Source organism: Lissotriton vulgaris, chromosome 11 (assembly GCF_964263255.1).
Source record: "Lissotriton vulgaris chromosome 11, aLisVul1.2, whole genome shotgun sequence".
In the NCBI taxonomy this organism is placed as follows: domain Eukaryota; kingdom Metazoa; phylum Chordata; class Amphibia; order Caudata; family Salamandridae; genus Lissotriton; species Lissotriton vulgaris.
In genome coordinates, this window is record NC_141699.1 from 144,762,334 (window position 1) to 144,789,405 (window position 27,072).

General features: G+C 48.2%; 1 protein-coding gene across 4 annotated transcripts in view; it reads left to right on the forward strand.

Annotated features, from left to right (window-relative positions):
* The window catches only part of ZCCHC8 (zinc finger CCHC-type containing 8), a 331,099-nt gene that overhangs the window by 113,983 nt on the left and 190,044 nt on the right, over positions 1 to 27,072 (forward strand). The gene's annotated exons all lie outside the window — the stretch shown is intronic.

A 27,072-nucleotide genomic window follows, 5' to 3' on the forward strand; every position in this document is an offset into this window, starting at 1 on the left:
ATCCTCCAACCTAGCCCTTGTCACTATACCTCGCATCAACAAAACCACCATGGGAGGTAGATCCTTCTCCTACCTGGCAGCTAAAACCTGGAACTCACTTCCCACTCATCTTCGCCTTACTCAGAACCACCTAGCATTCAGAAAGCAACTTAAAACGTGGATATTTGACAAGTAACTCCCCACCCTTCCTCAAGCGCCTTGAGACCCTCTGGGTATGTAGCGCGCTATACAAATTTATTGACTTGACTTGACTTCTGGCAAACGAGTAGCGGCTCAAGCGGCAAATATTTGGAGGATCTCAAATACACAGGCCCTATTAGCCAGATATGATAGGGCTCATTACGTCACGTTAGAGCAGCTACTACAACACCTGCCTGATGTTTATAAGGAGGGAGCAGAAATGCTGATACAGGAGGGGAAGCTGATTTCAAATGCATCCATTAAATGTGCGCTAGATGCAGCCGACACTGCAGCTAGGGCCATCAACACGAGTGTGATGCTTAGAAGGCATGCCTTTGCTACGCATCTCTGGTTTCAAGCCAGAGATCCAAACAACTTTACTCAATCAGCCAGTGAACCCTGACTTTCTATTTGGTCCTGATGTAGACACAACCCTAGAAAAAATTAAGAAAGACACTGAGACAGCAAAATCCATGGGAGCTCTGTAGTCACAACAGTTCAGGGGCTGTTCCTTTCGTCGCTCCGGTAACAGCGGAGCCTCTAGAGGTTAAGCATCACAGCAAGCCCAATACAACAAAGGGGGCACACAGACCACCTATAACAAACAATAGGGGTGGATATTGTGGGAACAGCACCAAAGGCAGAGGACGAGGAAATAAGGCCAGATCCTCCGTCACCAATAAACAGTGACATCTTGTCACTGCCCCCAGACCACGTAACACCGGTCGGGGGAAGACTTCAGCAGTCCCTGCCAGTCTGGGAAGGCATCTCCACAGACAGGTGGGTGAGACAATTTATCCAATACGGCGAATGTCTAGAACTAACCTCCACTCCACCCAACATACCCCAAGGCACCGTCCTATGTCCGCAGAGCACATGCACTTATTGCAGCAAGAAGTCATCTGCATGCTGCAAAAAGGGGCCATAGAACTCGTTCCTTTAGAACAGGGTACAGGGGTGTACTCACTGTACCTCTTTATCCCAAAGAAGGACGGGTCTCAGAGGCCCATTCTAGACCTCAGACCCCTGAACCAGTACATCTTGTCAGAACATTTCCACATGCTGACTTTGCAGCAAGTTCTACCATTGCTCAGTCAAGGGGATTTCCTGGCAACCCTAGATCTAAAGGACTCATATTTCCACATTCCAATTCACCCAGGACACAGGAAATATCTCGGGTTCACCATAAACAACCAGCATTACCAGTTCAAGGTCCTGCCTTTCGGGGTCACTACAGCCCCCAGAGTGTTTACCAAGTGCTTGGCGACAGTGGCTGCGCACCTTCGGAGACAACACATCCATGTCTATCCTTATCTGGACGACTGGCTTGTCCAAGCCAAGTCAGCCCAGCAATGTGCCAGCCACATGTCCCGCACAATTCACCTCCAACACAGTCTAGGATTTTCACTAAATTACCCAAAATCTCATCTTAAACCCGCACATGTACAACAGTACTTAGGAGCGACAAAAAACACTCTGACAGCAACAGCGCAGCCAAACTCAGCCAGAGTCAACAGCATGCAATTGCTGATTCAGAAATTCAGGCCCCAGCACTCACTCCCAGCGCAAGTATTTATGCAGCTGATGGGTATGATGGCCTCCTGCATCTTCATAGTCACTCAAGCGAGGCTACACATTCATCCGCTTCAGGAGTGCTTGGCACGACAGTGGAACCAGGCTCAGGGACATCTCAAAGACCTAGTGTTGGTGACAGATTGTGCATACAACTCTCTGCATTGGTGGAACACACAAAACCTTTGCAGGGGACGACCGTTCCAAGAGCCTGTACCACAGATAGTGCTGACGACGGACGCATCTCTCCAGGGCTGGGGAGCGCATGTCCTCCATTATACAGTGCAGGGTCTATGGACGACGCAGCAGCTGAAGATGCACATCAACCTGCTGGAGCTGATGGCAATCTTGATGGCGATGAAGGCGTTCAAATTGCATTTGTGAAATAAAGTCGTGCTGATCCGGACGGACAACATGACTGCCATGTATTACATCCAGAAGCAGGGAGGCACACACTCTCCACAATTGTCACATCTAGCCCAGAGCATGTGGAAGTGGGCAATTCAAAGAAACATGTTCCTCATGGCGGAACATCTCCCAGGCAAAGACAACCAGATGGCAGACCTGCTCAGCAGGCACAGCCATCAGATGCACGAGTGGGAGATACATCCCTCGGTGCTCCAACCGTATTTCCAACCGTATTTCCAGCAGTGGGGTCATCCAGAGATAGACCTATTCGCCACAAAGGAAAACGCAAAATCCCAAACCTTCGCCGCCAGGTTCCCACACCCGCAGTCTCAGGGCAATGCGATATGGATGAACTGGTCAGGCAGATTTGCGTACGCTTTTCCTCCAGCACCGCTCCTACCGCTAGTGGCACGCTAACTGCGGCAGCACTCAATGACACTCATCCTAGTTGCTCCAACGTGGGCAAGGCATGCGTGGTACACCACGTTCCTAGAACTTTCAGTGGTGCCTCACCAACGACTGCGACTCACACCCAGTCTCCTCACTCAGAGCCGTGGAGACATTCAGCACCCAGATCCACAACAGTTGAGCCTTGCAATATGGCTCCTGAGGTCATAGTTTGGCTACCTGAACCTGCCCCCTGACTGTATGAACATCAAGGAGGCAAGAATACCTACAACCAGGGCATGCTATGCGGCAAAATGTTAGCGATTTGTCATTTATTGTTCCAATAATGACATAAATCCGCTAGATGCATCAACGCAAAACATTATTTGTTGCATCTACACAGATGCAATCTGGCATATAGTTCCATCAGGATACATTTGGCTGCAATGGCAGCTTATCTTCAAAACAGACAGCATCTTTCCCTTTTCAGAGTGCCAGCCATTAAAGCTTTTATGGAGGGACTCGAGAGTGATTCCTCCCAGACACCCACCTTCACCTGTCTGGAATCTGAACATAGTTCTCACCAGACTAATGGGACCACCTTTTGAACCTTTTCACTCTTGTGAGATACAGTTTCTGTCATGGAAAGTGGCCTTTCTAGTAGCAATCACATCGCTAAGAAGAGTTAGTGAGCTTCAAGCCCTAACTATTCAAGAGCCTTTCATACAGTTTCATGCTAATAGGGTAGTGCTGCGTACCAACCCTAAATTTATGCCTAAGGTGGTGTCGCAGTTCCACATTAATCAAACCATAGAACTGCCCGTATTCTTTCCAGATTCAGTGGCAGACCGAGCACTGCACACACTAGATGTTAAAAGAGCTCTCCTGTATTACATAGACAGGACAAAAGATTTCAGGAAAACTAACCTGTTTGTTGCCTTCTCTCCACAGCACAAAGGCAACCCCATTTCCAAATCGGGTATAGCCAGATGGATTGTTAGGTGCATACAGATCTGTTATCAAAAGGCTAAACGCACATTAACAGTTCCCCCAAGAGCGCATTCCACACGCAAGTTAGGGGCATCCATGGCTTTCCTAGGTAACATTCCTCTAGAGCAGAGGTCTTCAAAGTTTTGTTGGTTGAGCCCCCCCAGCTGAATTTTTTTAGATGTTGGGCCCCCCCCCCACCACCTGACAGAAATTTCAAGCGCGTAATCGACACCAATAGGCCGTGGGAGGAGCTAGGATTGTGCCCAGAGGCGTGACGTGCGCACCACTTGTTTTATTTGGCAGCGCGTGACCGCATGCCTTTATTTTCTTCTGACCTTGCCCCTTTTATATGTATTGTTTATTTATATATTTTGCAAGCACGGCACACTTTTACTATAGTGGCCTTGCACTTTTTCCCCCCTGGAGAAGCAGACAATGGCATCCCCATGCCTTTCTTTCCAACAACAAGAACCCCCCCATCCCCTTCTTTCTACAATAGCCGTCGGAACCAGAAGAAGGTCCGTCCGTGGAAACCAGCAGCTGTGAGCAGTCACATTCTGAGGTAATATTTCACTTCTATTGGTAAGTAGAAATCCTCGTTGTACAAAGAGGCGTGGAGCTCTTACTACCATGGCTTCCCCTCAGTTCAAACACATCTTCAAAGAGTTTCTGAATTTTGTTTAAATCAACAAAAAGCACATGGTAACTGGGCTAAGTCGGCGTTAACACATCTGATGTACAGAGTGGGACGAAGCGGTCTGATTTGAATGGTTTTCACACATACATATATGCATTTACAGCCCACAGATGATATAGACTCGATATTAAATGACAACCTCCCACCTACGTGCAATCCATACCATGAAAATAAAGGGACAGAATCCAGGTGAATTAGGCTCCTTAAGATGCTTCCTGAAATAGTTACACAAAGAGCCAGAAACATCTGCTTGGAACGACTTAAATGTGCATTTTTATACAGAACATGAAATGATAGCGGTCTCCTTGATTTCCTGCCTGCCACTGCTCAACACTTACCAAGGAAGCAGTTTATATACCACGATTAGGACTATAAAATCCAATCAATTCATTATATAAATTTGTTACAGGAACCGGACATCATTTATCTGCACTACTACAAATCTGTCCAAAAAGCTTGTCGGATCAGTAATAATAATAATTGCTTTGCATGAGTGCTTGCTGGGAACAATATCCCCACTTAAAACAAACACGCCCTCAAAGTATGAACTACCTTGAAACATCAGCATCCCACCCTCTCACTTAAACTCCAAGCAGGCAACTACCACACGCACTCAAACACATACACATTTCATCGCACCATATGCTGGCAGCCGAGCTTTACTTCTCTCAAATCAAAAAGATCGACAAGAAAAGCTAATAGCAACAATGTATTTGTAAGGAAGCAACATTTAGAGCACACAAATATTTGACAGTTATGTCCACTGCTTGGCAGATGTTCAATGCATGTTTTAAAATGTTTATTCAAGTTATTCATACTGCTTAAAGGGCCCCTTGCGGAATTGGGAGATTTTAAATATAAGCAGCACAGTTTCATGATAGTTGGACTGTTTTGTTAGGCACGGGGAGATTGTGATTTGCCCAGAATCACAGGATATTCAGCTTTATTGCCGAGACTCGAACTCTGGAAACTTTGTCTTTCTACGAAGAGCTAACTCTCCAAGGAAGGGGTTACTTCACGGAGCTGAAATGCTTAAGCTGCAGTGGGAGGCGAGGTGTCTCCACTGCTAAAATCGAAAGTCTGTTTGTTTGTTTTCGGTTTTAGCAGAGGAGGCTCCGTGCCTCCCACTGCAGCTGAAGCTGTCAGCTCTGCGAATTTACCCCCTCCTGGGAGAGTTAACATGTCAAAAGAATGGGCACGTCCTGCCCCATCGATCTCCCCTCCCTCCCCCTTAGACATACCAGAATCCTACAAGAAGAATGGAGCGACGCCGGGAACAAAGGTCAGATTTAAGTGGAGTTCACGCCCCCCTGGGAAGGTGTCGCGCCCCCCCAGGGGGGCGCGCCCCACAGATTGAAGAACACTGCTCTAGAGGATATATGTAGAGCAGCCACATGGACCACCATACATACATTTACCAAACACTACTGCGTAGATGTACACTCCAAACAGAAGGCTTCTGTAGGACAGGCTGTTCTCAGAACTCTTTTTCAGACTGCTGCAGCTGGCACGGGCAACCACCGCTAAGGAGGAAACTGCTATTTATTCTATGCACAGATATGAATTCAGCAGCCCGCATGCCTCGAACGGAATATGCTACTGACCAGTATGCATCTGTTCTTTGCATGTAGGGCTGCTGACATTCATATCGCTCGCCCTCCTCCCCGGTGCTTGTCGCAGCTGTAGCACTCAGAATCATTCTCAGGCATGGTCATCACTTACTGTATTATACTCCATCTCTGCCACAATGGCGAAAAACAATCTGAGGATGGAGAGGATGCCAATGCGCACTGTAGTCCAGGGGAGGAGCCACCTATCTCGTGATACTTCGAAGACTCTTCCAGGACAACCATGTGCAATCATCCGGACCAACACTAGGCGGCGATCTATGCACAGATATGCATGTCAACAGCCCTACATGCCAAGAACAGATGCATACTGGTAAGTAGCATATTCCTTTAATTTGTTGTGAGCGGTGTTGAAGGAAGGAGGTGAACCATTTTAGTACTGCGACATTTATGCTGGAACATTTCGACAGGGTCTCCAGAAGGGTTAGATGGTTTACTGTGTCGAATGCCGCAGAAAGGTCAATAAGGATTAGTAGGCAGGCATCACCTTCGTCTAGGGCCTTGTGAATGTCGTCTGAGACGTTGAGCATAGCTGTTTCCGTTCTACAGCCTTTTCTGAAACCAGATTAAAAGGCGTCTGAGGTTGAACTCATCAATGTATTTATTGAGTTGGAGAAGAACACATTTCTCCAATGTTTTTGCAAGGAATGGGAGGTTAGCGATAGGTCTGAGGTTAAGATCATTAGGGTCCGCCCCAGGTTTCTTGGGAATGGGTGTGATTTGTCCTAGTTGAAGGGAGTCTGGGAGATGATTTTTGTCCAGAAAGGGGAGATGGTGTGGTGGATTTATTTTATAATTGTGGAAGGGAGGGGGTCCATAGTGTAGGAGGAAGGTTTTAAATTAGAAATTATATTAAAGACCTCGCTAACCGACATTAGCTCAAAGTCGGACCAATGCACATTGTTTTTTAGCTTGAAGTTGGTTTGATTGTCCTTGTTAAGAGCTCTTTCCGAGTGGTCAAAGGAGGTTGAAAGGGGGGGCCGGTTAAGGGGGAAGGAGGGTTAGCAGTTTGTAAAAAGGATTGATCAATATTAGAGACTTTATTAGTGAAGAAGGTGGCAATTTCTTCACGTCGCTCGTTGGTGGCTTCGATTTCTTGAGGGAGTGCAGTGAGTTTGGCTTTTAACAATGTTGAAGAGTTCTCTTGGTCTGTTTCGGCTAGATCAAGTTGGCTGCGGGAAAAACCTTTTCATTGAAGATGTGTTTTTTGTATGACCGCCAAGCAGATCTAAGATGTGTTAGGTGCAAGGACGAGGGTTTGTCTCCAAGACCTTTCCGCTTGTCTGAGTTGACGCCGTTCATCATTCAGCTCCAAGTTAAACCAGGGTTTTGATTTGGTTCTCCTCAGTTGTTTGAGTTTGAGAGGAGCTATTTGGTCTAAAACCTCTGTCATTCTTGAGTTAAAGTCTGAAGTGAGGTCATCAGCCGCCCATTATGAGGGATTGAGTTGAAGAAGGGGATGGATCTTGGCTTCAAGTTCGGATAAAGGTATTTCTTTGTTTCTGGTCAAGAGTTTAGGTTTGACAAAACAAATAGGTTGGAGGTTGGCAAGTGTGTCCATCCTGAACAGAATGAGGTGGTGGTCGGACCCATCAATGGGAGAAATCTCTCTCAGGGAGATTAGGTTGTTGTTGGTTATAATCGCATCTAGTGTAGCACCGTTGATGTGAGTTGGATTATTGCAGAGTTGCTTGAGGTTATATATTTCCAGAAGGTTGGAAATGTTAAGGACAGTGGAGTCTTCTGGGTCGTTCCAGTGGATATTGAGGTCACCCAAGAACACTTCTTTAGTGTCTGTCAAGGAGAATAGTGTTATTAGGTCTGTTAGTTCTTCTGGGAAAAGGGTACGCTCTCCAGGAGGATGGTAGATGGTTTGCAATTTGATGGGTGGGGTGCCCTTGGTAGTGAGTTTGACGCCTAGGTATTAAAACGTAAGGTATTCTGCAGGTTAGAGTTCTGTAATCTGTAATCCATCTCTATAAATGATGGCTAGTCCCACCCCCCCATTAGCAATATCAGTAGCGTGTTGTACTGCTGATCTGCAGTTCAGGAGCATGCTGGAGAAAGGACGGGTAGCCTCGTTAATGGGGGGAGTTAGGTGGATAGAAGTGTATTGAGCAGGGGGGGGTCTAGGCGAGTGGACAGCATTCGCAATTCTGTTAGTGCTGATAATAACGGATGTGGAAAGGGGTCTGATTTCTGGTACAAAGCGAGATGAGTCGTAGAGCTCATACGGTTTCGGTACCGAAAAGGGTTGGCTATCCATGTTAGGACTGAGGGCCTAGCTCAGTGATGTGTTGGAGGGTCGAGGGGTGCTCCGAGGGGCCATGTGAGATGTATTGTGTAGTAGGGGCACAACACCTCTGGGGGGAGGGAGCACGGTGGCTTGGCCCTGTAAAGGAAATCCGCAGTAAGGGAATTAATTTTTTGCTCCTTTCTGTTCAGTTGCTGTGCTATTGAGCTGAGAAAGTTTAAGGTATTAGGCAGGGATCGAGGATGACTTGGGTCTATGGAGGGAGATTGAGCAGGGGTTGGATGGAGTCCCTGGGAGTAGGGGAAGTTGTAGCTTGGTGTTGGTAATTTAATGTTCCTATTCGAGGAGTTCGGTGGAGGAGAAATGGGACTGGAGTCCGAGTGAGGAGGGAGAGAAATTCTGGGACGGACGTCAGAGTTCCGGGCATTACCAGAGAGATAGGCGGTGGAGGCAGGTTGTGAGTGTGGGAGTGAGACCGCTGAAGGGGTAAGTAGTAGTAGAAGAGTGGAGAGAGACAACTGGATTAGAAATTATGTTAGGCAGGGGGTAAGTGAAGGTCGGGGGAACAGGGACAGTGTAGGTGGTAGGCGAAGGTTGTGAGGGAGGGTTCCGATTCATCAGGGGTAGAGAGGGGAGTGTGTGAGATTGTTTGGATTAGGAGAGGGAAGAGGTTGGGCTCAGGGAGTCGTGGAGTTCAGCGGAGGAGAAGTGGGACTAGTGTAGTGGAAGAGAAATTAAAGAAAGGCCATCTGAGTTCCGGGGCGTGTCCAAGGGGATAGAGTTGAAGGCGGGTTGTGTATGGGGGGTGTGCCCGCAGGAGGGGATGGTGTAGTTGTAGAAGGGGGGAGAGAGACCCTGGATTGGAAATGACATTCGGCCAGGGGAAAGTAGGGGTCGTGGGAACAATGTCTGTGTAGGTGGTAGGGGAAGGTTGTGTGGGAGGGTTCAGATTTTCAGGGGTGGAGAGGGGAGTGCCTGTGGGGATTTCAGTCGCAGGAGGGCTGAGGTTAGAAACCAAGTTGTTAAGATTGGCCTTGCGGGGATTGCCCAGGTATGGGATCCTGTTCTCTGCCCACTGGAAAGGCATAAGGGTTGCCAAATGGGCTGTCTCTATCGCCGCAATGGCTATTCCTAAGGCCAGGGACTTTTGCAGGTTGGTCTTAAATACGGAAGCGCACTGAATTCAGTTAGCTCAGGCACCTCGGCTGATAAGTTGTGTTCAGAGCCTGTAAGGTTCAGGAGGACATCATCTGCGTATAGCATGATCTTATGTTCTCTCCAGACCATCTGTATGCCTGCTATATTGGAGTTGCCCCGTATGTGCTTTTTAGAGGGTCCATGTAGAGCGGAAAGAACAGGGTAAATGGGTAAACACTGCTGTGTTCCATGCGTGATAGGGAATAGAGCGGAGTTCACACCATTCAACTGCACACTGGCCTGAGGGGTGTGGTAACACGATCGGTCCCACTTACAGAACCGGAAGCCAATACATGCTCTCCGTAAAACACTGTGTAGAAAAGGCCAATGCACACGATCAAAGGCCTTTTCAGTTTCAAACAGTAGGGCTGGTGTCTGAGCGCGTTGTACCTTATCCAACAGATGGCATAAGTGCTTTGTGTTATCACTACACCCCGCTCGGGTACAAACCCAGACTGGTCTGGATCCACAAGACCCTGAACGTATCGGGCTAGTCTTGTAAAAAAAATTGCGTCCACATTCACAAGGGATATTGGGCGGTAGGAAGATCAGCATTTGGGTTCTTTACTAGGTTTAGGAATTGTGGCAAAGCACATAGTCTGGTAATATGCCTGTGTCGCTGAAAATGTTAAAAAAAAAAGCTTGCCAAAAGGGGGGAAAGCTGCGGGCTAAAGCCTTATATAAATCGGCTCTCTAGCCATTGGGGCCTGGGGCCTGGCGCCCTGCTAGTCTTTAATTTCTGGATGGCCGCTAAATCCGCCCGAGTGGGAAAATCTGCATCTAAAGTGGAAAACATAGTCCCACAGACTTCAAGGTGAGGCACCTGGGACAAGTATGCCTGTGCTTCAGGCTCCAGAAAGGGTTCCGCCGACTAGAGAGATTTGTAGAATGCTCAAAAGGCATCCACTATCTTCGCATTTTGCTGGAGGGGGACTCTTTTGCCCAGGGATTCTCCGCTTTTCCCACAATTGTTTCCGGTTGGCTGTCAACAAGAAGCAGGCAGAGGTCGAGCCTGAAAGTGAGTGGCTTCCAGTTCGTTAACCTGTATTTCTAATTGGCAGGGTTCGGTCTGTCTCTCTGTTATGAACTGCAGCTATTGCAATGAAATGGCCCTATCCACAACCTTAAAAGTGTCTAATAGTGTGGCCAGGGTGGCTGCGGGTGTTTAATTTCTAAGAAGGTGGTTAAAGCTGCCAAGGTGTCTGACCTGATCGTATTTGGTCATAGGTGAGGAGTTTAGTGTTAAGGCGCCGCCATGCTGGTGTGACCTGTGACCGCACAGTAGTTAGAGGTGTAGAATGATGGGTGAGTGGTCAGATAACACTGCTGTGCCTATATCGGCTGAGACCGTGTCACAAGTAACTCAAGGTGTGGTAAGAAAATATTCGCTGCAGGCATACGTTTGATGTGTGGCTGAGAAAAAGGTGTAGTTTGAGGCATATGAGCTGCGGATTGAACACTTAGCATTCGATCGCCACCTGGTGTTCGGCTTGGATGATTGCATGTTGTCATCTTGGAAGAAGTCTTTGTTGTCACGAGATAGATGACTCCTCCCTTGGACGATAGTGCGCATGGGCATCGGCTTCATCCTGGGATTGTTTTTTTCCGCCACTGGGTTTGGATGCAACTTTTCCGCTCCGGTTCGAAAATCTACTTTTCAAAGACTTCGACGAGCAAAACTTTCTAAAAACAAATTTAACTTCAATATACATAGACTCTCCCTAATCACTTCGATTCCGGTCTACGCGGGCTGTTGGGCCTACCCACGTGGTGAGGCCTACACCTCATGGAAAGGACACCATTCAAAAAAATGCCCCGGTGTGGAGCGAATTTCCACACAGCTACCATCACAAGGTGTGTAACCTGTGTTTATCACCTGAAATGACGAATCGAGCTGCACAGCTTGTGCGTCCTTTCGATCCAAGTAGACCATTCGAGATCGGAGGGCCCGTCGACACGACATGCAGAGATCAGCTCCGGAACCGGTGGATGTCTTCGAAGGTCCAGGTGTCCCTGAGGAAGATTCCGATCTCCAGATCGTATCTGAGGCAGACTACTCCGATGACTCCATACCATCAGGTCAAAGTGTGAGTAAACTGCCCCTACCCCAGCCCCAACACCTAAATCAAAGGCTAAGGTCGGAACTCCGCCTTCGGGGCTCAGTCGAGACAGACATTGCTTCGAAAGCCCCGCCATCTAGCACGGCTCCGAAGAAAATATTAAAACCTTCCGGTAGCTCCATACCACGTGCTGATATGACCAGCTCCCTCGGCACCGAAAGAAGTACTGGTTCCGAAAAAGACCCAGAAACCGTTGATTTCTAAAGACATTACGGCACCGAAACCAATGAAACCTGCTTCCACCCCAAAATCTTCGGTGCCGGAACCCACAAAACCTGTTTCTGATGCCTCCAAGCCCTCGACTCTGGAAACAATACCTTTGGTGCCGAAAAATACGCCACAGGACTATACAACAACTCCTAAGGCTAGGGGAAGAGCAGAAACCAGGCTCAGAGCCGAAAAAATCGGCGCCAAAAGCATTTTCTCAAGAAGAGCTTTTTACACCTGATCCTTTGCAGAAGGGGATATACATAGACCCAGAAACACGACATGTTTCCACCACACCACACAGGAAGAGGAAGTCCGATACAGCACCTACACCTCCAGTGCCTGTCAAGAAGGAGGACTCTGCCACATCTACTATGCACCCTTCTCCTATATCTCCTACTCCTGCACTCCCTTTAAACATTTCACCTCAACATTCTCCTATTCATTCTTCACAACATACACCTCCTCAGGATGCTGATGATGATCAATATAGCATGGGGGGAAGGAAAGACCCTACCCTACCCAACAGGTTCACCAGACTGGTAGTATCCAAACCCACAGGATATAGCAGTTATTCCTGACCTACATATATATCCATCTAAACCTTCTCCTCCAGAAGACAATATTGGGTTTGTACACTTAATTAATCGGGCTGCCATTTATCACAATGTCACCATACATTCAGATGGGTCAGAAGAGGACTTCTTACTGGATACTTTTGAACAATCCCAAAAAACTGTGCAAATACTGCCAATGATTAAAGGAGTCATTAAACATGCACCAGAAGTGTTTAAAGATCCTGTACGGGCTAGAATCATAAACCCAAGGATGGAGAAAGTACAGGGCAGCTCCTGGGGATCCTGCTTACATTAAAGGACAGTTTTGCAGCGTGAATCTTTCTGGATTCACTATGCTGTGCATTATTCTGCGGTCTAGTGGTTGGGTCCAGGTGGGCGTAGACGTCCCACCTTTTGGTGTCCTTCCTGTGACGTCGGCACGCTTCCTGCGGAAGCTCCCACCCTTGGGCGCCATCTTCAGATTCTTTTTTCCGCCGTTGGGTCTGGATCGTTCCTGAGAGGGCTCCAGAGTTTTGGAGAAAAGAAGCCAAAAGCCAGTTTTTAGACGAAGAGGATTGCTGAAGACGACTAGAGACTACACCATCAAAGGGGACGATGAAGGAGAACTTTGCGAACTCCAACGCCCGACTGAGAATGCGCGCTCAGGGGGCCCCCTGAACGCAAGACCTGGACAACACTCAGTTTAAATTCTGCCGTAACTGCCATCACAAATACGTGAAGGACCAGCACCCGGTTTGCAACCTCTGCCTACCGGTCGACCATGAGAGCAAGCATTGCAACGCCTGCTCCGCCTTCACGCCGAAGACTCTCCGGGTTAGAGAGCGCCAGCGAAGAGCTAACTTTAGCATGCAGGGCAAGGGCCAGCCACCGTTCCTACGAAACCTGGGGCTCTCGACCGACGAGGAAGACAACGTCGCCGGAGAAGACGACGACGACGACTACACTGTCGTAGAGACCTATAAGAAGACTCCTAAAAAGGTAGGAGACTCGACGGCCCCTAAAGCCCCGAAAGACTCTCGACAGTCTGAACCAGACTCTCAAACACGAGGGCAAGCCCTCGAAAGCACCGGCGACGAAAGCTTCGGCATTCGCGGCTGCACCCAGGCCCAGCGGATCCTCCGAGAAGGACTCCCAGGCGCCGAAGACCGGCGAACAGCCCAGGTCGTCGAAAAGCGTCCCCGAAAGGGAGCGTTCGACGCCAAAATAAAAGGACCCTAAGAACACTTCGGCGCCGATAAAAGACCAGAAGCCAGTCTCGGTGTCGAAGCCCATCTCGGCGCCGACGTATCCACCAAAGAGAACGGCAGAACCACTTGACGCTGAACGGGCCGTCTAAATGGAGAAGAAGAGACGGCTCGAGGTCGAGATGGAGAACATCCTGCAGTGAAAGAGATAATTAGACAAAAGGATGAAGAGCTTTGTAATTCCGTCGAAACCCAAGCCATTGGTCGTCCAGATAGACTAGGAAGAGGAATACGACGTTGAAAACCTCAGAACCACTGGAAGATCCAGAGGAGGAAGCCCCCTACTACGAGGAGGAGGCAGATGACGACCAGAGGACAACACTCTGCTCTGCATCCTCAGACACAGGACCTGGAGTGGCAGGACCTAGACACCGAGAGTCCAGAGGAAGGCGTCGACACATATCCGTCTAAGCCTGATGACATTGGAATATACAATGAAGTCATCAGAAACGCAGCAACAGCCTTCGGGGTGAAACTCGAGGAAAAGCCTAAGGCGGATTTCCTCCTGGAAACACTGCTGCCAACACCAACTAGGAGCCAGTATCTACCCATGCTCGAAAGCATCAAGGCACCGGGTAGAGAGGCTTTCAAGGACCTTGCAACTTGCAAGTCTGTCACTCCCAGAACGGAGAAGTGCAAGCACTCATCCAAGGACCCACCCTACATTCAGGGATCGGTCACTGCAGACTCCATCATTGCGTCGACCGCAAGGAAGAGGGCCAATGTGCCAACTACTTCAGGGCCACCCCCAGACAAGGAAAGCAGAAGGATAGTCCTGACGGGCAGAAACATTTAGAGGAATGCCGCAATGCACTGGTGCATGGCGAATTCCAACGCTCTGCTGAACAGGCACCAGTACCAAATCCTGGACGAGCTAGGCCAGTTACTTGAGCACCTCCCACAAGAATACCAACAGAGGGCTTCACACCTTGTGGAGGAGGCGAAGAATGTCGCGAATTCTTACCTCAAAACTGCCTTGGACGGAGCTGACCTGTCCAGCAGGCTAATGATGCTGGGCATCACAGAGAGAAGACCAGCCTGGCTCAAGAGCTCAGGCTTCAAGCCGGAGGTGCATCACAACATTCTGAACACCCCGTTCAACGGAGACACACTGTTCGGGGCACCAGTGGATGAAAAGCTCACCCAACTGAAAAAAGAGAACGAAACTGCAAGATTCATGGGGGCCTTGCAATTCAGAGGAGCAAGGAGGGCCACCTAACGGGAGAGGGGAAACCAGCCAGGCACGTCTCACTAAGCATTGCAGCAGTCCCACCAGGGCGACACCTAAACACAACAAGGGCAACAGAAGCAACCCTGGCAATACCAGCAAAGGGGCCTGTCCTTTCGCAGGAGGGCGAATGGACGTGGACATAATAGAAGAGGGGGACAACAACCCACCTCTAAGTGACTGTCACGCAACAGGTGCACACCCATGCAAAAACTCCCAGGGTGGAGCACAGCTACAACGAGTTGCACGGACTAAACATCTGCGAGCATGTAACACCGATGAGAGGCAGAATAAACCTTTTCTTCCAGGAGTGGAAAAAAATAACCACCGACAAATGAATACTCTACATCATTCAGTTCGGGTACTGCATAGAGTTGGAAAGAACACCGCCAAACAAAAGACCAAAAAAAGGGTGCTACCAAAGGAGCTAGTACTACTTATAAAGGAAGCAAAGGAACTCCTGCAAAAGGAGGCTATCGAACCAGTAACTTAAAGAGAAAGGAACAGGGGAGTGTACTCAACTTACTTCCTGGTACCAAAGGTGGACGAAACAATGAGACCCATCCTTGACCTTAGGTTCCTAAACAAATACATAAAAACGCAAAAATTCAAGATGACGTCCCTACAAGAGGTACTTCCTCAGATACAAAGCGGAGACTTCATGGTCACCATAGACCTCAAGGATGCCTACCTCCACATCCCAATGAATAGGGGGCACCAACATCTGCTGAGATTTACCATCAACAAAGATCACTACCAGTTCACGACCCTAGCCTTCGGACTAAAATCCACCCCAAGGGTCTTCACAAAGTCCCTTGCAGCAGTCGCAGCGCACCTAAGGAGGGAAGGGATCCATGTTTACCCTTACCTGGACGATTGGCTAATAAAAGCAAGTTCATACAAGACATGCAAACAGCACGCACAGCGAGTGACATGCACACTAATGTCCCTTGGATTCTCCATCCACGGGGGAAATCCTCAGTGAAACAAGAACAAGTAAAAATCTTCCTGAAAGCACAGATCAACACCTTACAGAGAAGGTGTTCCCCAGCGAAAATAGAACACTGGCACTGCTGAAGAAGACGCGCCTCTACCAGAAGGGGCGAGCTCTGACAGTGAGGACGGCAAGCAAAATAATGGGTATGATGGCCTCATACATACATCTAGCGCCAAACGTACGGCTCCACATGAGACCATTCCAGGAATGGCTACAGGACCAATGGTCACAAGATACAAGTCGTTGGGAAGATTTATTGGTTGTAATGCACTCAGTGCAAGAAGAGATATCCTGGTGGAACAAGGGGAACATAACAGAATGGAGGCCTCGAACACCACCGACCCCCAACGGTGACATCACCACAGACTCATCCCAGAAGGGATGGGGAGCACACATAAACTCAGTCAGGGGTCTGTGGACACCAGTGGATGCGGTCAAACACATAAACTACCTGGAACTGAAGACCGTTTTCCTCGCAATAAAGGTCTTCCAGACGAAGTGTTGATCCAAACGGACAACACAACAGCGATGTTCTACATCAACAAGCATGGAGGAACGCAATCAGCCCCTCTATCAAAACTAGCACAAGAAATATGGAGATGGGCCATCCCACTCAAAATATCCAAACCCACAGGATATAGCAGTTATTCCTGACCCACATATATCCATCTAAACCTTCTCCTCCAGAAGACAATATTGGGTTTGTACACTTAATTAATAGGGCTGCCATTTATCACAATGTCACCATACATTCAGATGGGTCAGAAGAGGACTTCTTACTGGATACTTTTGAACAATCCCAAAAAACTGTGCAAATACTGCCAATGATTAAAGGAGTCATTAAACATGCACCAGAAGTGTTTAAAGATCCTGTACGGGCTAGAATCATAAACCCAAGGATGGAGAAAAAGTACAGGGCAGCTCCTGGGGATCCTGCTTACATTAAAGGACAGTTTTGCAGCGTGAATCTTTCTGGATTCACTATGCTGTGCATTATTCTGCGGTCTAGTGGTTGGGTCCAGGTGGGCGTCGACGTTCTTGCCTCAAAACTGCCTTGGACGGAGCTGACCTGTCCAGCAGGCTAATGATGCTGGGCATCACAGAGAGAAGACCAGCCTGGCTCAAGAGCTCAGGCTTCAAGCCGGAGGTGCATCACAACATTCTGAACACCCCGTTCAACGGAGACACACTGTTCGGGGCACCAGTGGATGAAAAGCTCACCCAACTGAAAAAAGAGAACGAAACTGCAAGATTCATGGGGGCCTTGCAATTCAGAGGAGCAAGGAGGGCCACCTAACGGGAGAGGGGAAACCAGCCAGGCACGTCTCACTAATCATTGCAGCAGTCCCACCAGGGCGACACCCAAACACAACAAGGGCAACAGAAGCAACCCTGGCAATACCAGCAAAGGGGCCTGTCCTTTCGCAGGAGGGCGAATGGACGTGGACATAATAGAAGAGGGGAACAACAACCCACCTCTAAGTGACTGTCACGCAACAGGTGCACACCCATGCAAAAACTCCCAGGGTGGAGCACAGCTACGAGTTGCACGGACTAAACATCTGCGAGCATGTAACACCGATGAGAGGCAGAATAAACCTTTTCTTCCAGGAGTGGAAAAAAATAACCACCGACAAATGAATACTCTACATCATTCAGTTCGGGTACTGCATAGAGTTGGAAAGAACACCGCCAAACAAAAGACCAAAAAAAGGGTGCTACCAAAGGAGCTAGTACTACTTATAAAGGAAGCAAAGGAACTCCTGCAAAAGGAGGCTATCGAACCAGTAACTTAAAGAGAAAGGAACAGGGGAGTGTACTCAACTTACTTCCTGGTACCAAAGGTGGACGAAACAATGAGACCCATCCTGGACCTTAGGTTCCTAAACAAATACATAAAAACGCAAAAATTCAAGATGACGTCCCTACAAGAGGTACTTCCTCAGATACAAAGCGGAGACTTCATGGTCACCATAGACCTCAAGGATGCCTACCTCCACATCCCAATGAATAGGGGGCACCAACATCTGCTGAGATTTACCATCAACAAAGATCACTACCAGTTCACGACCCTAGCCTTCGGACTAAAATCCACCCCAAGGGTCTTCACAAAGTCCCTTGCAGCAGTCGCAGCGCACCTAAGGAGGGAAGGGATCCATGTTTACCCTTACCTGGACGATTGGCTAATAAAAGCAAGTTCATACAAGACATGCAAACAGCACGCACAGCGAGTGACATGCACACTAATGTCCCTTGGATTCTCCATCCACGGGGGAAATCCTCAGTGAAACAAGAACAAGTAAAAATCTTCCTGAAAGCACAGATCAACACCTTACAGAGAAGGTGTTCCCCAGCGAAAATAGAACACTGGCACTGCTGAAGAAGACGCGCCTCTACCAGAAGGGGCGAGCTCTGACAGTGAGGACGGCAAGCAAAATAATGGGTATGATGGCCTCATACATACATCTAGCGCCAAACGTACGGCTCCACATGAGACCATTCCAGGAATGGCTACAGGACCAATGGTCACAAGATACAAGTCGTTGGGAAGATTTATTGGTTGTAATGCACTCAGTGCAAGAAGAGATATCCTGGTGGAACAAGGGGAACATAACAGAATGGAGGCCTCGAACACCACCGACCCCCAACGGTGACATCACCACAGACTCATCCCAGAAGGGATGGGGAGCACACATAAACTCAGTCAGGGGTCTGTGGACACCAGTGGATGCGGTCAAACACATAAACTACCTGGAACTGAAGACTGTTTTCCTCGCAATAAAGGTCTTCTAGACGAAGTGTTGATCCAAACGGACAACACAACAGCGATGTTCTACATCAACAAGCATGGAGGAACGCAATCAGCCCCGCTATCAAAACTAGCACAAGAAATATGGAGATGGGCCATCCCACTCAAAATAGACCTGCTAGCCATACACCTACCAGGGAAGGACAATGTGGAAGCGGACTGGCTCAGCAGACAAACATCGGCATCCCACGAATGGGAGCTCAATGCACAGGAAACAAGGAAGCTGTTCGGCAGGTGGGGAACACAGTCAATAGACCTGTTTGCAACACGCCAGAATGCAAAATGCGGAAACTTCGCAACCAGGGGAAGGGTCCCTGAGGAAAGCCCTATGGATAAGTTGGTCGAAGACATTTGCTTACGCTTTTCTGCCGATTCCTCTGATACACAAAGTACTCAGCAAGTGCAGAACCAGCAACATGACCCTGATACTGGTCGCACCCCAATGGGCCAGGCAGACATGGTACTCTCAGATTATGGAGATGACCCAGAGTACACCCCACAAATTCGGGAAAAGAAAAGATCTACTCTATGCAAAACTGAGAGGTGCTGCACCCAGAACCAGAGAGCCTCAGCCTAGCAGCATGGCTCCTAAAGACATAGAATTTGCACATCTAAAACTACCGGAGAGCACCCTAAGGGTACTACGAGAGGCAAGAAGGCCCAGCACACGAAGGTGCTATGTGCCAAAAATGGAAGAGGTTCACACTATGGTGCAGAAAGAAAAAGCTACACAAAAAGATGACAAAGGAATCAACAGTGCTTAAATACCTCACACACCTGCTCGAAGCAAAATTGAGCTCATCCTCGCTAAGAGTACACTTGGCAGCGATAGTCGCTTACACAAGAGGAGAAACAGGTAAGAGCTTCTTTACATCACTGATAGTAAAGAGATTCCTGAAAGAGGCAAAGAGGATCGCACCGCCAAAGAAGTTGCCGCCACCACCAGCATGGAACCTTAATTTAGTCCTAACTGAACTCATGAAAGCGCCTTTTGAACCAATTCATAAGGCCTCCCTACAAATGCTAACTATGAAAACAGCATTCTTAGTGGCAATCACCTTGCTGCGCAGGGTGAGCTATCTACAAGTGCCAACGCTACAAGAACCCTACATCCAAATTCACAATGATAGGGTGGTGATGAGAACGGACCCACACTTTATGCCACAGGTGGTGTCAGGGTTCTACATCAACCAGGCGATACAAATTCCAAGTTTCTTTCAGAAACCAGCAACAAGCGCAGAAAGGGCACTGCGCACTCTGGACGCCAGAAGTGCAGTCATGCACTACATAGAAAGAACTAAGGAACACAGGAAAACAAAACAGTTCTTTGTGTCCTTCGCAAACAGTTTAATTGGAAAACCAGTAACTAAGGGAACCATTACACGATGGATCGTTCAAACCATACAATTCTGCCACAAGCAGGCAGGGCAGGAACTAGCAGAGGGGCCACGAGCCCACTCCACCTGGAAAAAGGGAGCTACTATAGCCTTCCTGGCTAACACACCCATTCAAGACATCTGCCTGGCGGCAACATGGGCTTCAGTGCACACCTTCACTAAAGTGTGGATATACAAATGAACAAGGAAGCACAAGTAGGACAGAAAGTGTTCAACATATATTCAACAGCCAACGCTCCTCTTCCAGCTGCCACAAAAGGAACAAACCGCTACAAAGTCTATGCACAGCATAGTGAATCCAGAAAGATTCACGTTGCAAAACGAATAGTTTCTTACCTGTCGTGTAGTTTTGCAGCTTGAAGATCTTTCTGGATCCACTAGCGAACCCACCCACCTCCGCCAGAAAGATGAGGCTGGAGAAACAGGTGGTAAAAACAAGGACAATGCTGAAACAGACTACTTAAAAGTCAAAGCGGGTAAATAACTTACTTGAACATTGCCATGGATTCGGAAACAGAACACAAACGAGAAAAAAATAATCCGAAGATGGCGCCAAAGGGTGGGAGCTTCTGCAGGAAGCGTGCCAACGTCACATGAAGGAAACCAAAAGGTGACATCTACGCCCACCTGGGCTACAAAAAAAAAAAAATAACAAGAAAAAACTACGATTCCGGACCCAACCACTATACCGCGGAATAATGCACAGCATAGTGAATCCAGAAAGATCTTCAAGCTGCAAAACTACACCGACAGGTAAACTATTTGCTACCCTTAGACTCCCTAGTAGTTTCCAGCGCTAGGAAAAGAGCAAATTCACAAACATCAGGCGAAGCACCACCTCCTGATAAAGAATCAAATATCATAGATGCTTCAGGGAAAAGAATAGCTGCCCAAGCTAGTAATGCATGGCACATTGCTAACACACAGGCCCTCCTCGCAAGATACGACAGGGCTCACTATGATCAACTAGAAAAGCTCTTACAACGTCTACCTGATCAATATAAGGCACAAGCAGATGACCTCATACAAGAGGGTGAGCTTATATAGGTTGCCTCCATTAAATGTGCACTAGATGTAGCAGACACTGCATCCAGGGCAATAAACACCAGTGTCCTCCTTAGAAGTCATGCGTGGCTACGCATTTCTGGATTTAAGCAAGAGGTACAGACTATCTTAAATCAACCATTCAACCAACAACAATTGTTTGGTCCAGAAGTAGACACAGCTCTTGAAAAAATGAAAAAAGACTGACACAGCCAAGTCAATGGGAGCTCCGCAGTGCACCCAAGCAAGAGGCTCCTTTTTGTCGCTCCTTTTACAGAGGAGGCTCCAAACAAGCTGGAGCAGACAATTCAGCTTACTTTAAAACAAATGCACAAGCATCCTCTAATAAACGATACTTTAGAGGGGGCTATAGAGGTAATAACAATAAGGGAAGAGGTCGAGGTAACAACAACAATCGATCCTCTTCCACCACTAAACAGTGACTTCCTTCAGCTCCCCCAGCAGCATACCACTCCTGTAGTGGGGAGATTAACACAGTTCCTACCTGTCTGGAATTCCATCACAAGTGGGTAAGACAGATTATCCAGTATGGTTACTGCCTAGAGCTTACAGCTACCCCTCCAAATATACCACCCAGACAGCGTCCAATGTCCACAGAATATCTAACGCTGCTCCAATCAAAGGTTCTCTCATTGCTACAAAAAGATGCAATAGAGCTAGTTCCATTGCAACATCAAGGAACAGGGGTCTACTCGCTCTACTTCCTAATACCCAAAAAGGATGGGAAACTAAGACCAATTCTAGATTTAAGGCCTCACAATCTGTATATACTCAGATCATTTTCACATGGTCACTTTACAACCCGTTATTGAAACAAGGAGATTTCCTCACTACGCTAGACTTCAAAGACACCTACTTTCACATTCCCATACATCCTTCTCACAGGAAGTATCTCAGGTTTGTGCTAGGACAACCATATCAATTCAAAGTCCTTCCATTCGTGGTCACAACTGCACCAAGAGTTCACAAAGTGCCTAGCAGTAGTAGCAGCACATCTCAGAAGACAACTTATCCATGTCTTCCCATACTTGGAAGATTGGCTCATAAAGGCCAAGTCATTCAACGAGTGTGTTCAACACACATCTCACACAATTCAGACACTGCACAACTTGGGGTTTACAATAAACCACACCAAGTCACATCTACAGCCCTCTCATGTACATCAATACCTAGGGGCTACCATAGGCCACAATACAGCTCTAGCTTATCCCAGTCCAGCCAGGATACAGAGCATTCAAGCCTTAGTTACAAGGTTTCAAAACCAGCACTCTCTCTCCCAGCCAGAGTGTTCATGCAACTAATAGGCATGATGGCATCTTGCATTTCTAGTGTACCATATGCAAGACGGCAAATGCGCCCATTGCAGGAATGTCTAGCTCATCAGTGGACTCGGGAACAAGGACAACTGACAGACCTGGTGTTGGTGGACAGCCACACACCTCGCTCTCTGCAGTGGTGGACCACCAAAAGCTTGTCCAGAGGGCGGCTGTTCCTCAAGCCTGTTCCACAAATAGTTCTGACAACAGACGCATCCCTGACAGGAAGGGCAGCACATCTGCTCCACCACACAACTCAGTGAAGATGGACCGCTCAACAAAAGGTGCTTCACATCAATCCCCTAGAGTTGCTGGCAATTTTCCTGGCAATTTTCCTGGCACTAAAGTCCTTCCAAGTACACATACAGAACAAAGCTGTCTTAATCCGGACAGACAACATGACAGCTATGTACTACATACGGAAACAAGGAGGCACACATTCCCTGCAACTGTCTCAGCTCGCACAAAACATTTGGAGATGAGACATTCCACAAAAGATATATCTGCTTGCAGAACACCTTGCAGGAGTTCACAATCAGATAGCCGATCTGTTAAGTCGATAGACACAACAGATTCACGAATGGGAACTACATCTGCAAGTTCTTCAACCTTTCTTTCACAAGTGGGGTCATCCAGACATAGACCTGTTTGCCACACACGAAAACGCAAAATTCCTAACCTTCGCCGCCAGGTTTTCACACCAGTTGTCCAAGGGCAATGCGATATGGATGAACTGGTCAGGCAGATTTGCGTATGCTTTTCCGCCAACCCCACTAATACCACTAGTTGTACGCATGCTCAGACAACAGTCTCTCAAACTGATCCTGGTATCTCCCACATGGGCACGCCAACCGTGGTTCACCACACTGCTAGAACTCTCTAGTCCCACACCAAAAACTGTCTCTGACACCATCAATGCTGACGCAGAACCATGTAGACATCAGGCCTCCAGATCCAAGTCCACTGAATCCGGCGATCTGGCTCCTGAAGTCTTAGTTTGGTTACCTTAACCAGACCGGTGCCTACTCAACTCACGGGGTCACACTCTGCGACTCTGGGCAATAGCTTGCTTAATCTCCACTACGGCCCCTCGCGGCGGGATGCCTGGCTTTCACCTTGTGGATACCCTGCCGGGGTATCTCACAGGGGAATACCAGGACGGGTTCCCTAAGCAAGCGCCCTGAGACCTTCGGGTGATTTGTGCGCTATATAAGTCAAATTACATTACATTACACATTAACCAGACTGTATGAATATCATTAAAGAAGCCAGAAGACCTACTAGAGCTTGCTATGCTTCTAAATGGAAAAGATTTGCCATTTACTGCAATAATAATCCAATTTATCCTTTAGATGCTTCCATCCAAAATATTATCTGTTACCTTCTCCATTTACAAAGATGTAATCTAGCTTATTAATCTATACGTTTACATCTTGCAGCCATTGCCGCACATCTACTAAACCGACAACATATGTTGTTGTTTAGAGTACCAGCAATTAAAGCTTTTATGGAAGGATTACAAATAATTATTCCTCCTAGGTTACCACCCTCTCCAGTGTGGAACCTAAACATTGTTCTTACCAGACTCATGGGACCCCCTTTTGAATCTTTACACAGATGTGAACTACAATTTCTCACATGGAAAACACTTTCCTCATTGCCATTACCTCTCTTAGAAGAGCTAGTGAGATTCAAGCTTTCACTATACAAGAACCTTCCTTACAATTACACCGTAACAAAGTGGGTCTAAGAACTAATCCTAAATTTCTTCCTAAAGTAATTACTCCTTTTCATCTAAACCAATCTGCTGAGTTACCGGTGTTTTTTCAAAATCCAGACTTGGTAGCTGAAAGAGCTTTGCACATACTAGATGTCAAAAGAGCTCTTCTCTATTACATAGATAGGACCAAGTCCTTTCGCAAAACAGCAACTATTGTAGCCTTCTCTCCACCACATAAAGGCAATCCCATTTCAAAATCCGGAATTGCAAGGTAGATTGTTAAATGTATACAAATATGTATCACAAAGCAAAACTCACATTAACAGTTCCTCCTAGAGCGCACTCCACATGCAAATTAGGAGCCTCCGTGGCTTGCTTTGGAAACATTCCCCTAGAAGACCTCTGCAAGGCAGCAACACGGTCTACAACACACACCTTCACTAAACACTATTGTGTTGATGTGCAAGCCAAGCAGCAAGCTGCAGTAGGCCAAGCTGTCCTTAAAACTCTATTTCAAACTACTGCAACAGACACAGGTGACCACCACTAGGGGAGACACTGCTGCACAAACGATGAGAAGTGTATAATCTGCAGTTCATATGCCTCGAACGGAAAATGCTACTTACCAGTATGCATCTGTTCTTGGCATGTAGAGCTGCAGAGTTGTACACGCCCTCCCGGGACCTGTCTGTTCCAGTTTTATCTTAATTAGATATACACACGGACATCCTTTCTTCTTTCTACTAACTCCATCATTTCCCATCATGGCAAAACAATCTAGGGATGGAGCCGATGCCCATGCGCACTATCGTCCAAGGGAGGAGTCTCCTATCTCGTGACTACAAAAAATTCTTCCAAGAGGACAACAACATGCAATCATCCGAGCCCAACACCAGGTGGCGATCTAATGCTAAGTGTACAACTCTGCAGCTCTACATGCCAAGAACAGATGCATACTGGTAAGTAGCATTTTCCTTCTAGGGATGCAGGGTTCTTATGTCTCCATACTTCGGTTAAACCCACTTTCTCTAAACCATGCCTGGTGCCCATGGTAAGCCCCCGCAGTCTGACCCATTCTGGGGGAAAGTACGATCACTATGTGCATCCATAACCACGTTGAAATCCCCTCCCACCAGTACCTCCCTGTCTGAGGTGGTCACAGTTGTCTCAAGGCATCCCTGACAAAGTTCCTGGTATTAGTTAGGGGTATAAATCGTGGCTAGGGCGTATATAGTGCCAAAAATGAAGACCTTCAATGCTAGTAATTTGGCTGGTATGTTCAGAAAATCTTTTCCACCCGCCCTGGGTGGCAAGTAGAATGGCAACTCCTGCTTATTTGGACCCCTGAAAGGAAAAGAATTGGCGCTCAAACCATCGGGAGGTCAGCCTTCGCCAATCGCCCTGAAGTAGATGGGTTTTTTGTAACATGCAAATGTCACATTTGGGGTTCCTGAGGAATTAAATGAGGGCTAAGCGCTTAGATGGGGCATTAAGGCCTCGAACATTGAGGCTAAGGACAGTTAGCACCACATAAATACTTTGGGTAATACGTCGCAATATACCTGCCATAGAGGGGTGTGCATGTCCTCCAACAAGGAGTGTGGGAAAAAACGGTAACATGAGAGGAATAGAAAGTGAGAGTACAAAGGAGAATGGTAGTAAAGAGCAAAAAAGAAACCACTCCAATATATCCTCCACCTGGGGTCGAGCAACAAGCCATTGCTAGGGCCCATGTGACTGGGTAACTCCTCAATAAGGCACAGTCTGTTGGAAGGAGCTCTGCTGGAATCTCAGTGATCTGCGGCTGCCAGCAACTCCCCTCTCATACTCACTGCCTCCATGTCTTGGTGTATTTACTTACATTCAAAGGCTATATCATGGTTGAAACCAACGAAGTCCTCCAGCAAAGTTCAAATAAGTGCTCCAGAAATGTCTTGGTGATGGGATAGTCGTCCCGGTCAGCATTCCCTGCTCTGGTATCGTCTGAGTGCGGATCTGATACTGCAGGACCAAGCACTCACTCTGCCTTCTTAGAGGTTGATTTAGCAAAGATGTCCTTAACTGATGGTTCTTTCTTCTCTGCGCAAAGGGAGGACATGGTCAAGTGTGGATGGGGACACCCTCCTCTGCTCACACCCCAAGTGTGGCAGCAGCCAGGCCCATTCAATCTCCATGTACGGGGGACTTCTCCCTTCCGATCAGGCAGAAATTCCAAGTGCACCCGAAGCCTGATCTGGAACCCTTACTGCAACTGACAGATGCAAGCGGCCTCTGACTCAGAGCATGATGCAGGGAGACACCAGGCACGCGGGTCCACCGGGGAGCACCGCGCAGTGTCTCCAACCCTGGCAGCTGCAGACGCTCCGGCCCCACACCCGAGGTGGCATCGACCACAGGAAAAGGATTGCGGTCAACTGGTGGGGAGACGGCGATGGAGAGAGAAGAGGGGGTGGGGGGGGGGGGGGTGGAGGGTCCGGTGTCTTAGTGATGGGCGGCTCGCCATCTGTGGGCCGCAGAGGGTCAACGGCACGACTCTCGCCTTGTGACTCTTCCCCTGCTGGACTGGGACAAGACCTGTATGTGCTGTGTGTTCCTCCTGGCTTTGCGGCCCCACTGTGTCACCTCAATCTAGAATAGGCTGCAAGGCTGCAGCCCACCGCTGCTGAGGGCACTGCCGTGCATGTGTGCTAAGTGGGGTTGTAGGCCGTAGGTCACTCCATGCCTCTTAGGATTTAATTTCCCCCCTCTCCTCCCTTGGTGGCAGCAAGAGCCAGATGTAGTGCAGACCCGAGGAAGCCGTGTCCAACAGTTATGCCAACTCGATCAAGGCTGATGGGGGCGGGACACACCACAACCTCCTTCACACTACTCTGGCCGCCCGCAGGATTACACTGGGGCCTCGGGAAATCGCCAGGAACCCAGGCGGGCAGCCGCAGTCCCAATCTGCTCTGCTGTGCCCCCCCCTCCGCCAGCAAGCAGTAGGCACACTCACCCTCGGCTGATACAAGGGGCGGCGGCCGCACCCCGCGAGCAATCCAAGACCAGGTCCTGTCCCTCGTGTCCTGCGGCCCTTCCAGC